The sequence below is a fragment of the Dama dama genome, chromosome X, assembly GCF_033118175.1.
Source record: "Dama dama isolate Ldn47 chromosome X, ASM3311817v1, whole genome shotgun sequence".
Taxonomy (NCBI): domain Eukaryota; kingdom Metazoa; phylum Chordata; class Mammalia; order Artiodactyla; family Cervidae; genus Dama; species Dama dama.
In genome coordinates, this window is record NC_083714.1 from 97,414,738 (window position 1) to 97,438,094 (window position 23,357).

Below are 23,357 nucleotides of genomic sequence, written 5' to 3' on the forward strand. Positions count from 1 at the left end.
CTGTGACAAACCTAGACAGCATGTTAAAAAGCAGAGACATCACTTTGCCAACAAAGGTCTGTATAGTCAAAGCTGTGGTTTTCCTATAGTCATGTACATATGTGAGAATTGGACCATAAAGAAGGCTGAGCACAAAATAATTGATACTTTTGAACTGTGGTGTTCAAGAAGACTCTTCAGAGTCCCTTGGACAGCAAGAAAATCAAACCAGTCAATCTTAAAGGAAATCAACCTTGAATATTCATTGGAAGGAATGATGCTGAAGCTAATACTGTGGCCACCTGATGTAAAGGCTGACTCATTGGAAAAGACCCTGGTGCTGGTAAAGATTGAAGGCCAAAGGAGAAGAGGGAGGCGGAGGATGAGACGATTAGATGGCATCACTGACTCAGTCGACATGAATTTGAGCAAACTCCAGGAGACAGTGGAGGACAGAGGAGCCTGGGGTGCTACAGTCCATGGGGTCACAAAGACGCAGACACAGCTTAGTAACTGAACAAGGACGACACACCTCAGTAGGGAGAGGGAGTGGCTCCTTGTTACCACAGGTGGGATTACATTCTCTTTCTTCTTACATGGTCCCCATTGACATTGTGAATAGAGGAGGGCTTGCTACCACTCAGCATGGATGAAAATCCTATCCTAGTATTCAGTCTTTTCTGCTACCACCTTGGCCATGGTGATGTCAGGAAAGATTTCAGTATAGCCTGGCCATAGCAAGCTCTGGGAGTTGGTGATGGACAGAGAAGCCTGACATGCTGCAGTCTATGGGGTCACAAAGAGTTGGACACGACTGAGCAACTGAACTGAACTGATAGCCTGACCAGGGTAGAAGTCTCGGCTCTCCACTTAACTTTTGTTGGTGTGAGTGGAGATGCTGGTCACAGTTTTTCTGTGGTGTTTGGTTGGAGTAGAGCAGTTATATCTAAAAGTTTTCTGTCTTGCTTGTCTACCCCCATCCTGGTTCTCTGCATAGGAAAAACAGACTTCTTTTGGGATTTATTTTGTCTGTGCCCATTAGCATACCCATTGTTGCTTCTCAGCTCCAAGCCTGGGTTATATAACTCAAAAAGAAAATCCAGGAAACTTATGACTATATTTTCCTTGGAATGGAAGTTCTCTTAATCAGTCAGCTTTTTTAGTATAATAAATGTCTAGCATGGATGTGGAGCAACAGGAACTCTCATTCATTGTTGGTGGGAATGCAAAATGATATAGCCACTATGGAAGATTGTTTGGCAGTTTCTTACTAAATATACTCTTACCATAAGATCCAGCTGTTGCACTCCTTGGCATTTACCCAAATGCGATTGATACTTGTGTTCACTCAAAAACATGCACATGGATGTTTATATAAGCTTTATTCATACTTGCCAAAACTTGGAAGCAACCAAGATATCCTTCAGTAGGTGAATGGATAAATAAACCATGGTATATCTAGACAAAGTGATATTACTCAGTGTTAAATATATTGATACATGAGCTATCAAGCTATGAAAAGACATGGGAAAATCTTAAATGTGTATTACTAGGTGAAAGAAGCTGATCTGAAAAGACTTACTGTATGATTCCAGCTATATGACATTCTTGAAAAGGCGAAACTATAGAAACAGTTAAAATACTTGTCTAGGGTTACAAGGGAGGAAGGAAGGGATGAAAAGGCAGAACACAGAGGAATTTCAGGGCAGTGAAACTGTTCTGATGATTCTCTAATGTTAGAAACAGTGTAATTATGTGTTTATCCAGACCCATAGAATGTACAACACCAAGAGTGAACCCTAATGTAAACTATAGACTTAGGGTGATTATATTGTACCAAGGTAGGTTTATCACTTGTAACAAATGTACCATTTTGGGGAAGAATGTAGATAATGAGGAAGATTATGCATGTGTAGGGGCAAGAGGTGTATGGGAAATGTCTGTACCTTATTTTTGCTGTGAATCTAAATCTATACTAAAAAATAATATTTGGTATTTTCTTTCTTTTTAAAAAATTTTTATTGGATTATGGTTGATTTACAATGTTTTGTTAGTTTCAGGTGTACAGCAAAGTGAATGTTATACACATAAAAGTCCAATGTCTTTAAAAATAGCTAAACTAAACAAACCTTCAGCAACAAAGGTGTTTGTTTTAGCTGATGAAAGAAACATGAATCCTGAAGGCAGTCATTATTTTTCACCAGTCCTTTTTATTTAATAGCTTCTTCAAGCCTCAGTCTTAAACTTGGATCCTGATGATTATGCCAATCCTGGATCTTATTGCAAGTGTCAAGATCTCTTCTGGGGATTTGTCCCTGAACTGCCAGCTCTGGACTTCAGGCCAGTTTCTATTTTGAGTGAAAGCTCCAATCTAGCAAGAGTACATTGATTGCTTTCCAGCTAATCAAAGGGAAAGCATTGGTTTGCTGTTCTGGCATCCTTGTTCAGCTAAAAATGATTATGTCTCTGGCTCCTAATGCAAAGATATATTCTTCCTTCTTTTCCTGTGATGATGGCGCAGAATATCCTTCAATTTTGTTAAGTATAAAGTTAATGTATGCCTTTGAATAGTCTTTGAGGAGTTATACAGGGTATTTTTTTTCACCCTAGGGGAAAGAGCAGAATATTACCTGCCCTCCTCTTTCTCTCAGTCATAAAATTTGTGTGATTTAAATTTACATACAGTGAAAGTTACTTACCTGAGGTTGTATGTCTTTGCACTTCAGAAATAGATTTCTTAAAGTATACCCATGTCCCTTCCAACAGAATGGAACATTTGAAACAAAAATTTAAAACTAGTCTTGGTACACAATTTTGTATGAAATTAGGAAAATTTTCTCTTGTGATATACTTCCTTCTCTCTCTCTTTGTGTGTGTGTCTGTGATTCTTTGCTACTCTGTACTTCTTGAGAGAACCTTGAGGTTTAAAAAACTAAAAGTTTAGTTAGAATTCTCTGATGGTCCAGTGGTTAGGACTCTGTGCTTCCACTGCAGGGAGCCTGGGTTTGATCCCTGGTCAGGGAGCTAAGAGGCCACCAAAAAAAATTAAAAAAAGGTTAAGTGGAAGAGGGCACTCATGAAGTGATAGAGACTATAATTGATCTCTTACATGATCACAATTTTGATTAATCTCTCAGAACTGAAAGAATTGCTAGAAGCCCATTTCCATGCCACAGTAAAAAGAATTTCTTCTTTCCTCCCTGATACTCATCAGGCTAAACACTTGCCAGAGCCATTGGTTTGCCATAACTGGACAGGGAAAGTAGCTCTGTGTTGTTTGTGTATTACATCCCAGGATCTGAGTGATTTTCTTGGCTGAGATCTCATGTGATCATGAGAATTTAGTTAGTAATGGCACTGTGACATCTATTGAATTTTCACCAAAGTCGTACGAAGTATATATTACTTGAGAAAACCAAGGCTCAAAATGGACATGTCAGTTGTCTAAAGCCATATAGCCAATAAGTGCCAGAGCCAAGACTTGAATCTGGTCTCTGTGTGTGACTCCAGAATCCATCTCTTTTTCCTGTATTCACATTGCTGTGAATTCCAGTCATGGGAAATCTATCATAGTTCTGCAACTCACTGAGATAGTCATGTATCCGTTTTCTACCAAGTAGTTCATTTGAAAATGTTAAGACCAGTAAGGGATGAACTGAGTTCTCCACAGGGATTTGGATTCAGGCTGAAGGGTTTTTCCAAGGTGCTTTCCCATCTAAGTTTGAAGAAATACAATCAGAACTATGATTACTTTCAGATTTAATAGACATACTGTAAATATCAGTTCTGTCCTCCTATCCCAGCATTTACTACAGATCAGATGCTTGTAGATCAGGTGCTTGGAGCTCTCAAATACATCATGTTATTTAATCATCACAGCTCTGTTATGAGGTATAGGGATGAACATATCTCCATATTACAGGTGAGAAGACAAAGGTACAAAGAAATGAAGTAACTGACATATCCATTATCTCATAGTCAGGTCCATCTAACTCCATGGTATTGAAATAATAATTTGCTCTCTATAATACCTTATTTGGTTCCTACCTACCTATCTATTTTACTTCTGTCTCTGTAACATTTTCAGAAGCTTTAAATTGGATATTTTAGTTGAGATCTTCAAGAAATCCTCTTATGACATTAAAAATCCATAGGCTGTGCGTGCTTTCTCACTTGCCTCACCTTGTTAGTATTATCTTCAGCAGTAAGCTTGCACCTCAGTAGAGCTCAGAGCGAAAGAAAGTGTAAGTTGCTCTGAGAGGACAGTCACCCAGGCCTTAGCTTTGCCTTGACCTGGAATGCTTGCTCATCTTGACAGAATAATCTGAGTTAATCAGCTCATGGATAGGGTGAAAGTTAAGGTTCTAGGTGTGGGTCTGTTTGCAGCTGACCTAATGGGTTTTGGCATCTTAATTAAGGGATTCAATGGCCATCTGTAGGTGAAGACATCTTCCTTTCTCAGCTAAAGCTGGGTCAGTCTCAGTCGGTGGGAAAATGTTGTCATTTGTATTCTGCATTCCCCATGTTTCTTTGGGTTGTGCTATGTTTAATAAAGTGTGCATTAGGAGATATTGAAAAAAGAGTTTTTTAGTCTTTTTCTCCCAATAAGTTTAAACTGTTTCCAAAGTGCCTGTGTGTGTGTGTAAGTGTGTGTTAGACAAATTACTCTGAGGAAGTTGACACCTCATTATGTGTAGGTTATTGCATTTGTGAAACAAAAATCTCCCTTAATATATATCTCCCTTGATATGTCTATGTGTCATAAAAATTAATTCACTTGATATGAATGTGTTTTCATTTTGGGTGTCTTTAATAGGGAAATATATTCTAGTAGGTTAGTTTATAATGTTTCTAAATAATAAATCATAAGCACAGTAAAAGAAAACAGCTGAAATGTGAATATTTGAGAGTCAATTATATGTTGATTAACCTTATTGCTTTTGCCATAATTCTTACTATTGCCATTTTCCTTTGCTGTCAAACAATTCATTTTTGGAACATAAAATGCGTAATTATGAGTATTAATATAGCACCTTGCTGCATCTCACCTCTCTTTGTGTTATGGCACAAGTTTACTTTGGGGACACACAGATACTTTCTGTCATTATTCATAGTAACTGTTATTAGACATTAAAGTTGAGATATAAATATATTCATTATTTACCTGTCTTGTTAGAAGCTATTCTAACATCAAGACTATAGAAAAACCATGTTTATAATTCAACTAAGAATCATAGAAGCCTGTTTAAAAATTAAACAAAGTAACCTGTGTTATAGAGGATGGAGCAATGGACTTGGGGGTTTTCATTGCAGGCTCTGAGTACACAGTAGAAATACTGGACAAGTCTTTAACCATCTTATAGTCTTGTATTTATGAATAATTCAGGGAAGTAATTCTTACCTGACAGGCATCCATAAGGATTATTAAATAAGTACTTCATGACAATGTACTTACATTAGTACTTGATATTGGATACCTAGCTAGTGAATGTATACTGTTTTTAATATGACATTTGAAAGTGAAAAAGAAAGACATTTTCTAAACATTTATTCACCAAATATCTCTTTAATTACCAAGTTCTCATAATACAATTCATTGATTTAATAAGTGTTTTTGAGTTTGTGTGCTTAGCATATATGGACAGCAAGGAGATCAAACCAGTCAATCCTAAAGGAAATCAACCCTGAATATTCATTGGAAAGACTGATGCTGAAGCTGAAGCTCCAATACTTTGGCCTCCTGATGTGAAGAGCTAACTCTTTGGAAAAGACCCTGATGCTGGGAAAGATTGAGGGCAGGAGGAGAAGGGGGAAGCAGAGGATGAGATGGTTGGATGGCATCATTGACTCCATGGATATGAGTTTGAGCAAACTCTGGGTGTTAGTGATTGACAGGGAGGCCTGGCGTGCTGCAGTCCACAGGGTTGCAAAGAGTTAGACACAGCCTAGCGACTGAACAGCAATAAGCAATATGTTAAATAGTTTAGTGGGGCTCACAGCAGGAGTGTGTTCTAGCCATGAACTCTAGTGGAGGGAAAAACATATACAGGTAAAATGGTTGAGAAAGGAAGTAGGTGATTGTCAAAATGAGTGATACCAGCAGCAAGTGGTTGTAAAAATTGGAAGAAGAACATCACAAGGAACTTGAACAAAAGAAGGGGAGGTTGGCTCAATTCCTAAACAGTATGTGGTAAGGCATAAAGAGAGGATGGAGAGAAATGTGTATGTAGGTTTGAGAAATATTAAGTGAGCCCACCCAGATTAAGACTTATAAAGGGGATCAGTGAGAGGTGAATTTGAACCATCTAATAGAAGGCCCAGAAAAGCAAAGTTTATCTAGTAGGCCATGAGGAGTCATTGCAGGATTGTGAATAGGTGAATAAGAATTAGTATCTGTGGGAAACTGGTATAGCTTGGACTGGATGTAGGGAGGCTATGTGACATGATTGCTTATATAAAGTAGTGACAGTAGGAATGGACAGGATGAATTAATAGGGGATATATTTCAAAGCTAGGATGTGGAGACTAATTCAATATAAAAGCCAAAGAAGAGAAGGAAACAATGGTTACAAGGTTTGAGTTAGTCAGATCTTTAGGGATTTAAGACACAACAAAAAGATAAATTAGGAAGATCTAGGCTTGATGTAGAGGGGACGACAGAGGATGAGATGGCTGGATGGCATCACCGACTCTGGGCATGGGTTTGGGTAGACTCTGGGAGTTGGTGATGGACAGGGAGGCCTGGCGTGCTGCGATTCATGGGGTCACAAAGAGTTGGACATGACTGAGTGACTGAACTGAACTGAACTGAACTGAGGCTTGATGTCAGTGTTTGTTTGTTTTTGTTTTGTCTTTAATTTGAGGAGATTGATGGGAGATGTAAACATTCAATTGGCAATTGTAGAGTATAGGTAGAACTACTGTGGTTTTGGGGTCCAGATAAAGATCAGTGATTGTTCTAGACCCATGGAATGTTACTCATAATCTAAACTAATCTCAGTTACACAAATATCTTCTGATAGTCACTTCCTCTTAAAAAAACATCAGCTCTCCTTAATTTTCATCCTCTTCCAGTTACCAGTCTCTTTTCCTTCACAGCCAAGCTTCTTAGGCAGTTGAAAAGTATCATTACACTCATTGCCTCCATTTTCTTCTTCCCGTTTTCTCACTGAAGTCTGGCTTCTTCCACTACATGACAGTCTTCTCTATAGGACCAAGATGAATTAGTATCCTCCAGATTGAATAAAAAACTCAAGGAGCATCTTTTCTTCTTTTTCAGTCAGCAATTTTTCAGTAGCAGAAGGAGTACAATGAAAGGCACATAGCCATTGGTATTTAATAGCACTGGTGTCAAATCACATATCAACTGGCTGACCTTTTGTAAGTTAGTTAACCAAAATTTTCTCATTTGTAAGATGAGAATAATGATATTTATCTTAATCCCTTTAAAAAGAGTTGCTTAATAAATAATGGCCCTATTTAACTTTTTTCTGAAAATTTCTTCTCTTTGATTATGAAATATATCTTTCTCCTGGTTTTCTTCCTACTACTTATTTTCAGCTCTCTTTCCTTAATTTGTGACTTGACTATAGGTATACCCTAGAAGAGATGTCTTCAAACTTGAGTGTGTGTTAGAATTCTTTGTAAGGTTTGTTAAGGAACATATTGTTCCCCTTCTCCACCCAAGTTTCCGATCCAGTCAGGGTCTAAGAAATTCTCAGGTAGTGCTGGTCTGAGGACTGAACTTTGAGAACCACTAACCTAGAGTTCTGCCTCAGACCCTCTTTCTCATTCTATGAACCTTTTTTGAGAGGCTTCAGATATCACTGATGACTCTCAGGTTTCTGTATCCAGAGAAGATCATACTCCTAGACACCGGATTATCATTTTCAACAGCATGTTACACTCTGCCACCAAGATGTCTCCCAAACACATGATAATCCAACATAGCCAGGCTTATTCTAAAGTATATGTGCTAAGTCGCTTCAGTCATGTCCAATTCTTTTGCTACCCTATGGACCACAGCCTGCCAGGCTCCTTTGTCCATGAGAGTCTCCCAGCAGCAGTACTGGAGTGGGTTGTCATGCCCTCCTCCAGTGAATCTTCCCAACCCAGGGATTGAATCTGCATCTCTTACGTCTCTTGCATTGGCAGGTGGGTTCTTTACCAATAGTGCCACCTGGGAAGCCCATCTAAAGTATATATGGGAAAGTAAATATTATATATATATATATATATATATATATATATATATATGTATATATAATCTATAAGAGTAGTCAGGAAAAGTCTGAAAAGGAGGAGTAATAAGGAGAAAGGGACCAGTCCTGTTGAAACATATTATAAAACTACAGTAATTAAAACAGTTTGGTACTAGCACATGAATAGACATATCAATGGACCATAATTGAACCTAGTAATTGATCCAAAAGCATAGTTTAGTGTATGGTTTTTAATGTATGATTTTATTAGTAAATACTGAAGGTCTTTCTAAGCAAGACACAAAGGAAGCCATAAAGGAGAAAATTGTTAAATTTGACTACATGAAAGTTAAAATTTACAGTACCATAAAAATACATAAACAGAATCCAAAGACAAAAATCTGAGAAGGATTTGTATCTGATATGAGAAATGGCTGGTTCCCTATATATATAAAGAGCTCTTGAGACTGAGAATCACTAAGAAAAATATCAACAGGCCATTATTTTAAGAATAGGAAATAAAGAACCTAAACAACCAGTCTAGGGAAGAAGAAAATTGGCTTATAAAAATAAATACTCAACAACACTCATAATTAAAGAAATATAGGTTAATTTAATCAATAATTCTCACTGTAACACCAATACAACTTTCACTAATCAGAATGGCAAAAATCAGAGCATGTAATACATATTTTTTGACAAGCATGTAGAGAAATGTGTACTCTTACACCTTAATACATACCTTGCTACTCGAAGTGTGATTCTTGGACCAGCAGTATTTGCATAAACTGAGAGCTTGTTACAAATTCAGCCCTATCCCAGACCTACTAAATCAGAATCTGCATTTTAATGAGACCCCTAAGTGATTTGTTTGCACGTGAAAGTTTGAAAAACACTGCTTTAAAACATTGTTGGTGGAAAAGCAAATTAGCATAACTTCTTTGGATTTTAGGCAACTTTATCACAATTAAACATTCATATGCTCTGAACCAGAGCTCCACTTACAGGAATTTATCTAACAGATATAATCATATATGTGTGTGTGAAGAGTTGTTCAAAAATATTCATTGCAACATTAAAAAATTGAGAAACAAACTTAATATTCATTAATTGAGTAAAGGTTAAATAAAGTATGAAAATTCACACAAGTACAATAGTAAGTGGTTATTAAAAATTTATGAAAAACTACATGCAGATACAAAATTATCTCCAACATATATTGTTAAACACAAACAGCAAGATCTTGAACAGTACTCTAGTATGCTTTTTTGTATGTCCTGTTATTATAATAGCTATTTTACAGATAATGTAAGTGAGGCAGAGATGTTGAATAGCTAGTCCAAGGGCACACAGAAGCAGTGGCAGATTCAAATCTAGGCAGTCTCATTCCAGAGCTTATGTTCTTAAAACTATGTCATACTACTGCCTAGGGATAAACAAGAAAATGTTAATGATGGTTTCCTCCAGAGTATGGGGAACCCATTTTTCATCGTATATGCCTTTGTACCGTTTGAATGGTTTACCTTTCACAAATACTGCTTTTAGTTCAGTTCAGTCGCTCAGTTGTGTCCAACTCTTTGCGACCCCATGGACTGCAGCATGCAAGGCTTCCCTGTCCATCACCAGTTTCTGGAGCTTGCTCAAACTCAAGTCTATAGAGTCAGTGGTGCATTCCAACATCTCATCCTCTATCATCCCCTTCTCCTCCTAACTTCAATCTTTCCCAGCATCAGGGTCTATTCCAATGAGTCAGTTCTTTGCACCATGTGGCCGAAGTATTGGAGCTTCAGCTTCAGCATCAGTGCTTCCAATGAATATTCAGGACTGACTTCCTTTAGGATTGACTGGTTTGATCTCCTTGCTGTCCAAGGGATTCTGAAGAGTCTTCTCCAACACCACAGTTCAAAAGCATCTGTTCTTCAGTGCTCAGTTTTCTTTATGGTTCAACTCTCACATCCTTACATGACTACTGAAAAACCATAGTTTTGACTAGGTGGACTTTTGTCGGCAAAGTAATGTCTCTGCTTTTTAATATGCTGTCTAGGTTTGTCAGAACTCTTCTTCCAAGGAGCAAGCATCTTTTAATTTCATGGCTGCAGTCACAATCTGCAGTGCTTTTGGAGCTCAAGAAAATAAAGTCTGTCACTGTTTCTATTGTTTCCCCATCTATTTGCCATGAACTGAAGGGACCGGATGCCATGATCTTGGTTTTTTGAATGTTGAGCTTTAAGCTAGCTTTTTCACTCTCCTCTTTCACTTTCTTCAAGAGACTTTTTAGTTCCTCTTCACTGTCTTCCATAAGGGTGGTGTCATCTACATATATGAGGTTATTGATATTTCTCCCAGTAATCTTGATTCCAGCTTGTGCTTCATCCAGTCCAGCATTTCTCATGATGTACTCTGCATAAAAGTTAAATAAACAAGGTGACAATATACAGCCTTGACATACTCCTTTCCCAGTTTGGAACCAGTCTGTTGTTTCATGTCCAGTTCTAACTGTTGCTTCTTGACCTGCTACAGATTTCTCAGGAGGCATATAAGGTGGTCTGGTATTCCCATCTCTTGAAGAATTTTCTGCAGTTTGTTGTGATCTACACAGTCAAAGGCTTTAGTGTACTCAATGAAGCAGAAGTAGATGTTTTTCTGGAACTCTCTTGCTTTTTCTCTGATCCAGCAGATGTTGGCAATTTGATCTCTGGTTCCTCTGCCTTTTCTAAATCGAGCTTGAACATCTGGAAGTCCTCAGTTCATGTACTGTTGAACCCTAGCTTGGAGAATTTTCAGCATTACTTTGCTAACATGTGAGATGAGCGCAATTGTGTGGTAGTTTAAACATTCTTTGGCATTGCCTTTCTTTGGGATTAGAATGAAAACTGACATTTTCCAGTCCTGTGGCCACTGCTGAGTTTTTCAAATTTGCTGGTATGTTGAGTGCAGCGCTTTCACAGCATCATCTTTTAGGATTTGAAATAGCTCAGCTTGAATTCTATCACCTCCACTACCTTTGTTTGTGGTGATGCTTCCTAAGGCCCACTTGACTTCACACTCCAAGATGTCTGGCTCTAGGCGAGTGATCACACCATCCTGGTTATCTGTGTCATGAAGATCTTTTTTGTATAGTTCTTCTGTGTACTCTAGCCAGCTCTTCTTAATACTTTCTGCTTCTGTTAGGTTCATACCATTTCTGTCCTTTATTGTGCCCATCTTTGCGTGAAATGTTCCCTTGGTATCTCTAATTTTCTTGAGGAGATGTATAGTCTTTCCCATTCTATTGTTCTCCTCTATTTCTTTGTATTGATCACTTAGGAAGACATTCTTATCTCTCCTTGCTTTTCTTCAGAACTCTACATTCAGATGGATATATCTTTCCTTTTCTCCGTTGGCTTTCATTTCTCTTCTTTTCTCAGCTATCTGTAAGGCCTCCCCAGACAACCATTTTGGCCTTTTCCATTTCTTCTTCTTGGGGATGAATTTGATCACTGCCTCCTGTACAGTTATGAACCTCCGTCCATAGTTCCTCGGGTACTCTATCTTTAAAAATATAAAAACTTAAAACTCAACTTGTCCAAAACTGAACTAATTTCCCTCCCTACTCTTCTTGGTGACAGACTCAGTCATTTGCTGAAGTGAGATATCTGCACACACTCTGGACCCCTTCCTGTATCTCTCACATTTGTCCAACCAGGAACCAAGATTTATTGGTTCTACCTCCTAGATCATTCTCAGACGAGTCTTAAATCTGCATTACCACTCTATCCCTGAATCATGGATCATGTTGAACTATAACATTCATTTCCTAACTGGTCCACCTGCTTCTTTCTCCCTAAAAAAAATGCTAGCAGATGCATCTTTCCAAAATACAAATCTGACTCTGCCATTATCATGCTTACAGTTTTTCACTGGCTCCTCAGTGCCTGTGGGGAAAGTCCAAATTCATTAGCATGGCAACCTGGATCTTCTATGTTCTGTTCAGCCTGCCTCTCTAGATTTACCTCCTACCACCCCTCCTTATACACTCTACCTTCAGAACACTATGTTTTTCTCAAATTTCCTTGATTTTCATAAGCTACTCTTATAGAAGTACTTTTCATCTTGGTCAGTTCCTACCCTTCCTTCAGGACCATACCTCCTGCTTGACCTCCTTTATGTAGGTTTCTCTGGCTGCAGGCTCTTGTTGTTGTTATTTAATCACTAAGTCATGTTCAACTCTTTGCAATTCTATGGACTTTAGCCCACCAGGTTTCTCTGTCCATGGGATTTCCCAGGCAAGAATACTGGAGTAGGTTGGCATTTCCTTCTCCAAGGTATCTTCCCGACTCAGGGATCCAACCTGTGTCTCTTGCATTGGCAGGCGGATTCTTTACCATTGAGCCACCAGGAAGACCCTGCAGGCTCTTAGACATTATGTATTCTGTGCTAGGTTGGTCAGGATACCCAAAAGTCCCATGACCTCTCAGTTTCCCATAGGAAAGAGCTGCTTCTCTAGCTCTTCCCCTCAACTAGTTCAGTCTTCTCCCCATGTTTTCCATAGGCCCCAGAACTCTTCTGGTTCACCTAGGACATCTGGGAGACTGTCTCTTTTATTCTCAATTTTAGATTCATCATGCCCCCCCTTTCCCATGTTTATATCTTTAGGCAAGGGAGGTTAGAATAGTGGTTAAGAATACGGACTCTGGAGTCAGGCTGCCTGAGTTTGAATACCATCTCTGTGACTTTGCAGATCTGTGATCTTGGGCAAGTTACTCTATGTCTGATTTTCATCTCTGAATAATGGAGGTGACAATAGTAATACCTGCTTTATAGGATAGTTATGAGTATTAAGTGTTTTAATATTTGTAATACATAGTAAACACTGTAAGTGCTTTTGAGATAAAAAAGCATAAAATATGAGGTGAAAGAATCTTCTCAAATTGGCATGGAGGGCAAGCTTTTTCTCTTTTGGAGCTGTTTTCTACTAAAAATAGCTCGTTAGTATTAGGAACAAGTATATATGAGTCAGCAAGAACCCCCATCCCTTTTCAAGTCTCCTGTACTTCTGGCTTGTTTCCCCAAATGGATGACAGATTGAGAGCTTCTTGAGGGCAAGGATCATAGTGCAGACTTTTTAAATTCCTTGTGTGTGTGTGTGCTAAATTGCTTCAGTCATGTCTGATTTTTTGTGACATGTCTGACTTTTTGTATCCTGCCAGGCTTCTCTGTCCATGGGATTCTCCAGGCAAGAATACTGGAGTTGGTTGCCATGCCCTCCTTCAGGGGATCTTCCCAACCCGGGGATCGAACCCACATCTCTTACATCTCCTGCCTTGGCATTGGTACTAGTTCTTTACCACTAGTACCACCTGTGAAGCCCTTTTAGACTCCTGAAGATCTGCTCTGGCTGATGCCTCTGCCTGGAACATTTTCCCTCAGTGTTTGCTTGGCTCCTTCCGTGACTTTGTTTATTAATACTTTTGTTGTTCAAGTATCACCTCCTAACAGAAGCCTTCCCTGACCACACGCTCTGAAATAGAATTGGCCTTCACATAGATAGACCTGCCAGTTTATCCCTTACCCTGCTCTCTCTATCTTCATAGCACTTACCACTACCTGTCATATTCTATATTTATAGAGTTGAGTTCCATGAAGACTGTTTTGTGTGTTTTATTGATTGGTTTGTCCCCAGCACCTTGAATGGTGCTCTCTTGGCTCTCAATAACTAATGAATGAATCAATGAATAAATAAATGAATGAATTCAATGCAAGTGCCTTATAGAAGGGGAAATACAACAAATTCTGTTCACTCCTAGCATCTTGAAAATTTTATAATTCTCAGTCCATGGTTTTGTCTTTCTGCTTCAGCATTTTCGAATTAAATCCATATCCATGTGTGAGTTTGGTTTCAATTTGATGAAAATCACCTTGACAAAAGTTAAAATCCAATATATGTCAAGTCCAGTTTTACCAAAAGTAACTGATTTGTTTGTTCTCCATCTCATGGGGGAGGAATATACATGACTGTGTGTGTATGTGAGAGAGAGAATGAACAGTTACCTGCCGTGAGGAAATTGGGTGTCCAGGTTCCCCAGAAGGAAAATAATTTTGTTTCAATTGCTGTATATTTTTTCTCAGTTGTTGCTTACAAATCCATTTAAAAACCCAACCGAAATACAAAGAGATGAAAAGCCTGATGAACTAGAGGTTTGTAAACATAAATACATCAGATCAGGGAATTTCCCAGGGGCTCATGCAGAGCATTATAAAACCAAGTGAAAGCTTTATGAAGAGAAACTTCAGCAGAGGAAATAGATATATGGCGGCTGCTTGCCAGCTCATGTCTCCACTCAACAATGGAAGTTGCGATGTGGGAACTGTCCTTTTGGTTCTGGGATGTGCCTCACCATGAAGTAGAATGCTCCTGCCCCTGGAGCCCAAATTCTGTTCAAGCAGCTGCCCTCTATTGTGTTCATAGCTGCTGGCAGTTGAAGGGAGGTTCCCAGGCTGCCTTGGAAGACAAGACCCCACATAAGTAAAAGCAGTAGCAGCCAGTATTTTGAAGAAGCCATTTGAAAATTTGTTTCAAATGTATGGTAGCATTTTTTTAGAGTGATGGGTCTCAAACTTGAGCATGAATCAGAACCACTTGGAGGGCTTGTTAAAATTTAGATGGCTGGGCTCCACTCTCAGAGCTTTCTAATTCAAAAGATTTGGAGTGGGGCCCCAGAATTTCATTTCCTTCAGTTTCGCAGGTGATGCTGATGCTGTTCTATGCAACATACTTTGAGAACTATCATTTAGGAAGAAAACAGGAATTTGGAAGCAAATAATTTAGATTCAAGTCTTATATGATTATACCTCTGAACCTGACATGGAGGTTCTTCTTTTCTAACATGGTTTATAAGGTTCTTGTAAGAATTAAATGGACTCGTGTCCATGAAAGTTCTTTGGGAACTATAAATATTAGCAGTTATGGCTTCACAAATAGTACTTGCTGCCACCCCCATCATCTTTTCCTGTGCTTTGTCACCTCTCTACCCAACTTTGTCCTATCAAGTTCATCAGGCACCTAGAAAGAAACCAAAGTCAAGAAGGCCCTGAGTAGTAAAATGTTTTTAACCCAGTGAGTGTGGCCTTGATGCTGACTTTGACTTGATCTCCTTTTCCTTCTGACTGGCCTCTTCTCAACTTGCTCCTGTTCTTCCAGCTCTGGCCACATCTCACAGCAGAGAACAGCAACTAGTGCTGATATTGGGGTAAAAAAAAGGTCAGGTAGAATTTTTTTTAATTAGTAGAATAAGCAGAGGAATCTACTTCCAAACAGGAAAGCATTTGTTAGGGAAACCATCTTGCTAGGTTGGTGGGTTCTGAGCTGATTTCCCTAAGGGCAAAATCCAGATGTTTGAAAGAGTTAAGTGGGATCATAAGTATAATTGCAGATTCCTAACTTAAGAATGTGTCAGACAGCTGTATTAGACAATTGCCAGGGTAAATGATATGTCTGTGTATGAGGGAGTCCTTTTTCTTTGGAAACCTTTTCTCATTTAAAAGTAATACACAGGTTATGTACACAATTTTGAAATTTTCTTAAACTATAAAGAATGAAAATATCCCTTAATTCTGACACACAGAGATACTTTATGGTAAGATATTAATACATTTTCATCTAGCCTTTAAAAAATTATTTATTTATTTATTTATTTATTTGGCTGCAACGGATCTTAGTTGTAGCATGTGAACTCCTGATTGTGGCATGAGGGATCTAGTTCCCCTACCATGGATCAAACCCAGGCCCTGTGCATTGGGAGCTCGGAATCTTAGCACTGGACCACCAGGAACATACCCATACAGCCTTTTAATATGTGTATGCTTGTACATGAATATATGCATATGAATATTTTTTTTTTTGAGTTGGGCTGAACAACATACAGGTTTGTATACTGTTTTTTCTCTTTTGTAATAGTAGAGTATGGGCTTCCTTGGTGGCTCAGCAGTACAGAATCTGCCTGCCTTAATTTATGTTTCTGTTTTTCAATTGTTAGTGTATAGGAATGCAAGGGATATCTGTGTACTAATTTTATATCCTACAAAATTACTATATTCATTAAATCAATTCGGTTGCTCAGTTGTGTCTGACTCTTTGCGACCCCACGGACTGCAGCACACCAGGCCTCACTGTCCATCACCAACTCCCTGAACTTGCTCAAACTCATGTCCATTGAGTCGGTGATGCCATCCAACCATCTCATCCTCTGTTGTCCCCTTCTCTTTCTGCCTTCAGTCTTTCCCAGCATCAGGGTCTTTTCCAATCAATCAGTTCTTCACATTAGGTGGCCAAAGTAATGGAACTTCAGCTTCAACATCAGTCCTTCCAATGAATATTCAGGACTGATTTCCTTTAGGATTGACTGCAGTCCAAGGGACTCTCAAGAGTCTTTTCCAACACCACAGTTCAAAAGCATCAGTTCTTTGGTGCTCAGCTTTCTTTATGGTCCAACTCTCACATCCATACATGACTACTGGAAAAACCATAGCTTTGACTAGACGGACCTTTGTCAGCAAAGTAATTTCTCTGCTTTTTAATATGCTGTCTAGGTTTATCAGGGCTTTTCCTCCAAGGAGCAAGCATCTTTTAATTTCAAGGTTGCAGTCACCATCTGCAGTGCTTTTGGAGCTCAAGAAAATAAAGTCTGTCACTGTTTCCATTGTTTCCCCATCTATTTGCCATGAACTGAAGGGACCAGATGCCATGATCTCTGTTTTTTGAATGTTGAGTTTTAAGCTAGCTTTTTCACTCTCCTCTTTCACTTTCATCAAGAGGTTCTTCAGTTCCTCTTCACTTTCTTCCATAAGGGTGGTGTTATCTGCATATCTAAGGTTATTGATATTTCTCCCAGTAATCTTGATTACAGCTTGTGCTTCATCCAATACAGCATTTGGCATGACATATTCTACATATAAGTTAAATAAGCAAGGTGACAATATACAGCCTTGACATACTCCTTTCTTGATTTGGAACCAGTCTATTGTTTCATGTCAGTTCTAACTGTTGCTTCTTGACCTGCATCCAGATTTCTCAGGAGGCATATAAGGTGGTCTGGTATTCTCATCTTTTTAAGAATTTTCCACAGTTTGTTGTGATCCACACAGTCAAAGGCTTTGGCATGGTCAGTAAAGCAGAAGTAGATGTTTTTCTGGAACTCTCTTGCTTTTTCTCTGATCCAGCAGATGTTGGCAATTTGATTTCTGGTTCCTCTGCCTTTTCTAAATCCAGCCTGAACATCTGGAAGTTCTTTATTCACATAGTGTTGAAGTCTGGTTTGGAGAATTGTCAGCATTACTTTGCTAGCGTGTGAGATGAGTGCGATTGTGCAGTAGTTTGAACATTCTTTGGCATTGCCTTTCTTTGGGATTGGAATGAAAACTGACATTTTTCCAGTCCTGTGGCCACTGCTGAGTTTTCCAAATTTGCTGGCATATTGAGTGCAGCACTTTCACAGCATCATCTTTTAGGATTTGAAATAGCTCAGCTTGAATTCTATCACCCCCTCTAGATTTGTTTGTAGTAATGCTTCCTAAGGCCCACTTGACTTCACACTCCAGGATATCTGGCTCCAGGTGAGTGATCACATCATCGTGGTTATCTAGGTCATTAAGATCTTCTTTGTATAGTTCTTCTGTGTATTCTAGCCACCTTTTCTTAATTTCTTCTGCTTCTGTTAGGTTCATACCATTTCTGTCCTTTATTGTGCCCATCTTTGCATGAAATGTTCCCTTGGTATCTCTAATTTTCTTGAAGAGATCTCTAGTCTTTCCCATTCTATTGTTTTCCTCTATTTCTTTGCATTGATCACTGAGGAAGGGTTTCTCATCCCTTCTTGCTATTCTTTGGAACTCTACATTCATTGATTAGCTCTAATAATTTTCTGGTGTTATCTTTAGGGTTTCCTATGTAGAGGATCATATCATCTGCAAACCATGAGAGTTTTACTTCTTTTCCAATCAGGATTCCTTTTATTTCTTTTTCTTCTCTGATTCCTGTGGCTAGGACATCCAAAGCTATGTTAAATAGTAGTGGTGAGAGTGGGCACACTTGTTTTGTTCCTGATTTTATAGGAAATGCTTTCAATTTTTCACCATTGTGAATAATGTTTGCTGTGGGTTTGTCATTTATAGCTTTTATTATGTTGAAGTATATTCCTTTTGTGCGTGCTTCCTGGAGAGTTTTTATCATAAATGGGTGTTGAATTTTATCAAAGGCTTTGTCTGCATCTATTGAGACAATCATATATTTTTAATCTTTCAGTTTATTAATATGGTGTATCACATTGATTGATTTGCAAATATTGAAGAATCCTTGCATCCCTGGAATAAAGCCCACTTGGTCATCATGTATGATCTTTTAAATATGTTGTTGGATTCTGTTTGCTAGAATTTTGTTGAGGATTTTTGCATCTATGTTCATCAGTGATATTGGCCTGTAATTTTCTTTTTTTGTGGCATCTTTGGTTTTGGTATGAGGATGATAGTGGCCTCATAGAATGAGTTTGGGAGTTTGCCTTCCTCTGCACTTTCCTGGAAGAGTTTGAGTAGGATAGGTGTGACTCTTCTCTAAATTTTTGCTAGAATTCACCTCTGAAGCCATCTTGTCCTGGGGATACAATCCCATTCACCATTGCAATGAAAAGAATAAAATACTTAAGAATAAATTTACCTAAAGAAACAAAGGAACTATAGATAGAAAACTATAAAACACTGATGAAAGAATTCAAAGGTGACACAAATAGATGGAGAAATATACCATGTTCATGGATTGGAAAAATCAATATAGTGAAAATGAGTATACTACACAAAAATAAACTCAAAATGGATTAAAGATCTAAATGTAAGGCCAGAAACTATAAAACTCTTAGAGGAAAACATAGGCAGAACACTCTCTGACATAAATCACAGCAAGATCCTCTATGACCCACTTCCCAGAGTAACAGAAACAAAAGTAAACAAATGGGACCTAATTAAACTTAAAAACTTTTGCACAATGAAGGAAGCTATAAGCAAGGTGAAAAGGCAGCCTTCAGAATGGGAGAAAACAATAGCAAACAAAATAACTGACAAAGAATTAATCTCCAAAATATACAAGCAACTCATGCAGTTCAATACCAGAAAAACAAACAACCCAATCAAAAAGTGGGCAAAAGAACTAAACAGACATTTCTCCTAAGAAGACATACAGATGGCTAATAAACACATGAAAAGATGCTCAACATCACTCATTATTAGAGAAATGCAAATCAAAACCACAATGAGGTATTATTTCACGCAGGTCAGAATGGCCATCATCAAAAACTCTACGAACAATAAATGCTGGAGAGGGTGTGGAGAAAAGGAAACCCTCTTACACTGTTGGTGGGAATGCATACTGGTGCAGCCACTATGGAGAATCATGTGGAGATTCCTTTAAAAAACTGGAAATAGAACTGTCATACGACCCAGCAATCCCACTGCTGGGCATACACACCAAGGAAACCAGAATTGAAAGAGATACATGTACCCCAATGTTCACTGAAGCACTGCTTACAATAGCTAGGACATGAAAGCAACCTCAGTGTCCATCAGCAGATGAATGGATAAGGAAGTTGTGGTACATATACACAATGGAATGTTACTCAGCTATGAAAAGGAACACATTTGAGACAGTTCTAATGATTTGGATGAAACTGAAGCCTATTATACAAAGTGAGGTAAGTCAGAAAGAGAAACACCAATACTGCATATTATCACATATATGTAGAATTTAGAAAAATGGTAATAACAACCCTATATGCAAGGCAGCAAAAGAGACACAGATGTAAAAAACAGGCTTTGGGACTCTGTGGGAGAAGGTGAGGGTGTGATGATTTGAGAGAATAGCATTTAAAAATTTATATTACCATATGTAAAATAGATGACCAGTGCAAGTTCAATGCATGAAGCAGGGCACTCGGGGCCGGTGCTCTGGGACAACCCAGAGGGATGGAGTGGGGAGGGAGGTGGGGGGGGGGCAGTGTTTCAGGGTGGAGGGAGACATGTGCACCTGTGGCTGATTCATGATGATATATGGCAAAAACCATCCCAATATTGCAATTATCCTCCAATTAAAATAAATTAACTTAAAAAAAGATATGCACCAATAGGAACAGACATGGAGACAGAGATAGAGATGGAGTTCAGTTCAGTTCAGCCTCTCAGTCGTGTCCGACTCTGCGACCCCATGAATCACAGCACTCCAGGCCTCCCTGTCCATCACAAACTCCCGGAGTTTACTCAAACTCATGTCCATCAAGTCAGTGATGCCATCCAGCCATCTCATCCTCTGTTGTCCCCTTCTCCTCCTGCCACCAATCCCTCCCAGCATCAGGGTCTTTTCCAGTGACCCTTCAACTCTTCGCATGAGGTGGCCAAAGTATTGGAGTTTCAGCTAGAGAATCAGTCCTTCCAATGAACACCCAGGACTGATTTCCTTTAGGATGGACTGGTTGGATCTCCTTGCAGTCCAAGGGACTCTCAAGAGTCTTCTCCAACACCACAGGTCAAAAGCATCAATTTTTCGGTGCTCAGATTTCTTCACAGTCCAACTCTCACATCCATACATGACCACTGGAAAAACCATAGCCTTGACCAGATGGACCTTTGTTGGCAACGTAATGTCTCTGCTTTTTAATATGCTATCTAGGTTGGTCATAACTTTCCTTCCAAGGAGTAAGCGTCTTAATTTCATGGCTGCAATCACCATCTGCAGTGAATTTGGAGCCCAAAAAAATTAAGTCTGACACTGTTTCCACTGTTTCCCCATCTATTTCCCATGAAGTGATGGGACCAGATGCCATGACCTTAGTTTTCTGAATATTAGAGACACTGATATATAGAGAGAAATAGAAACAGAGATATGCAATATACAGAAGTCCTCAAAACAACTTTTGTTTTGTACATGAAGAAAGACATTCTAAAAAATGGTTGGAATGTGGTCGCCAGCTTATAAATATCTATTGAATGAATAATAATGTCTTATTTAAGTAAAAAACAGAAGTGCATTTAGATATTTCACTTTATATAGTTCCATACAGGATAAGTGTTTGAAATAACAAGTTTAATCAGGTACTCAAAGGGCTATAAAAATGTTTCTCAAATTAACAAAGGAAAAAAGAATCTGGCTGCAATGCAGGAGATACGGGTCCTCTCCCTGGTTTGGGAAGATCCCCTGGAGAAGGAAATGGCAACCCACTCCAATATTCTTGCCTGGAGAATCCCATGGACAGAGGAGCCTGGTGGGCTACAGTTGATGGGGTCACAAAGAGTCAGACACGACTGAGCAACTAAACAACACACAACTATGATAGACTATTATTCCTTCATGTAGATACACAGTACTTCACCTAACTTCCAAAATTTTGAACAGTTAGGATATTCCTAATTTTACATTATAATTAACCCTGCAGTCATTGACACTTCTTGTACATGAATCAATATGTTCATTTCTAATTGCTCTCTTAGGATAGAATCCTTGGAATGGAAAGGTTAGATTAAAGGGTAGGAACATTTTTTAAAATTTATTAATTTTAATTGAAGGATAATTATTTTGCAGCATTGTGATGGTTTTTGCCATACATCAGTATGACTCAGCCATAGGCATACACATGTCCCCTCACTCTTGAACCTCCTCACACCTCCCTTCCCACTCCATCCCTCTACGTTGTCACAGAACTCTGGCTTTGGGTGCCCTGCTTCATACATCAAACATTTTTAAAAACAAATATAATTCACCAACCATAAAATTAATTACTTTCAAGTGTGGAATTAAGTGGGTTTTAGTATATTTACAAGGTTGTATAGCCACCACCACTCTCTAATTCTAGAAAAAAATATGCAGTGCTTCACAAATTTGCATGTCATCCTTATGGGACAGCCATGCTGATCTTCTCTGTATTGTTCTGATTTTAGTATATGTCAGCTAAAGCAAGCACAGTAGGAACACTTTTATGTCTCTTGATGACATATGGCAAGTTTCCTTAAGGCAAACACCCAATCCATTCCCATCCAGCAGTTTATAAGAATGCTTCTTTCCCTGCAACTTTGCTGACAGTTTTAAAAAATATATTGCCAATATCATTGAAAATTGCATTTTATTGTTTTGTCTTTTTGATTAGCTCTTCTTCCTCTTTAGCTGTTCTGTAGAGATATGTCATCCACTCTGTTTCCTTTGCATGCGTATACTGTGGGCAGTCACATGCACTGCCACAGCCTCGGCTGCCCCCTCTCTGTCGATAATGACCACGTGTCCATACCCTACCCTAACCTCTTTCTAGCACTGCAGCCCAGATTTCAGGCTGCTTGTGGGGCATGACTATCTACATTAGACAGCATATCAAACATGCTCATGTCTAAAGTCAAACTCGTGTCTCCTGAAGCTAGCTCTGGTTCTCAACTTCCCAATCTAGTTAGTGATACCACTAGCTGTTTTATGGTCATCTTAACTTCTCTTTCCTCCATATTTAATTAGTAGTCCAAGTTTCTTGATTCTGTCTCTTATATCCTTTCTCACATCCTTTCATTCTGCTCCACCCTCACTGTCACCTCTCTAGTTCTACCTTTTATTAAGTCTATTGCACTAACCTACTCACTTCACTATGCTTTCAGTGTTTATCCACATAATTCATCTTACATATGGCTATGAGAATAACCTTCCTAACATACTGCTTAATTTACCATATCTTTCCTCCTATCTTGGAACCTCCAAAGCCTCTGTCTTGCCTGTTGGTAAAGTAAATGTTATGATAAACACTTAAGGCTCACCATGTTGTTGCATCATTCTAATTTTATTTCCTGTATGCCTTAGAGAAACTGTATATTCTTCCTTCAGTATATTCCTGCTCTTCCCACTCTTGTTTTTATAAACACCTCACATGACCTTGTCCCCAGTCTCCTCCTGTTGAAATTATCCTGAGTTTTCAAAATTAGAGGCTCTGCAAAGTCTTCCTTGATTCAACTAGCTGTGCTTTCTTCTTTGTTTCCTCCTTGACTGTCTGGTTTTAGACACCACTGATTTTATAGCATTTTCAACAAAAAAATAAGAAAACTTGCTTAATAATGTTTTTATTACATGAATGGTTTTAAATTTTTATTGAAATATAGTTGATTTACAATATGTCATGTTAATTTCAGGTGTAC

At 38.6% G+C, this 23,357-nt stretch overlaps 1 protein-coding gene and 1 non-coding gene across 3 annotated transcripts in view; one reads left to right on the forward strand and one right to left on the reverse strand.

The window, feature by feature from the left end:
- Positions 1-23,357, forward strand: part of SHROOM4 (shroom family member 4) — a 241,808-nt gene that overhangs the window by 156,169 nt on the left and 62,282 nt on the right. The window lies entirely within an intron of this gene.
- Positions 22,048-22,151, reverse strand: LOC133053275 (U6 spliceosomal RNA). The gene has a single exon (XR_009692205.1). It is a non-coding gene; the product is annotated as a U6 spliceosomal RNA (small nuclear RNA).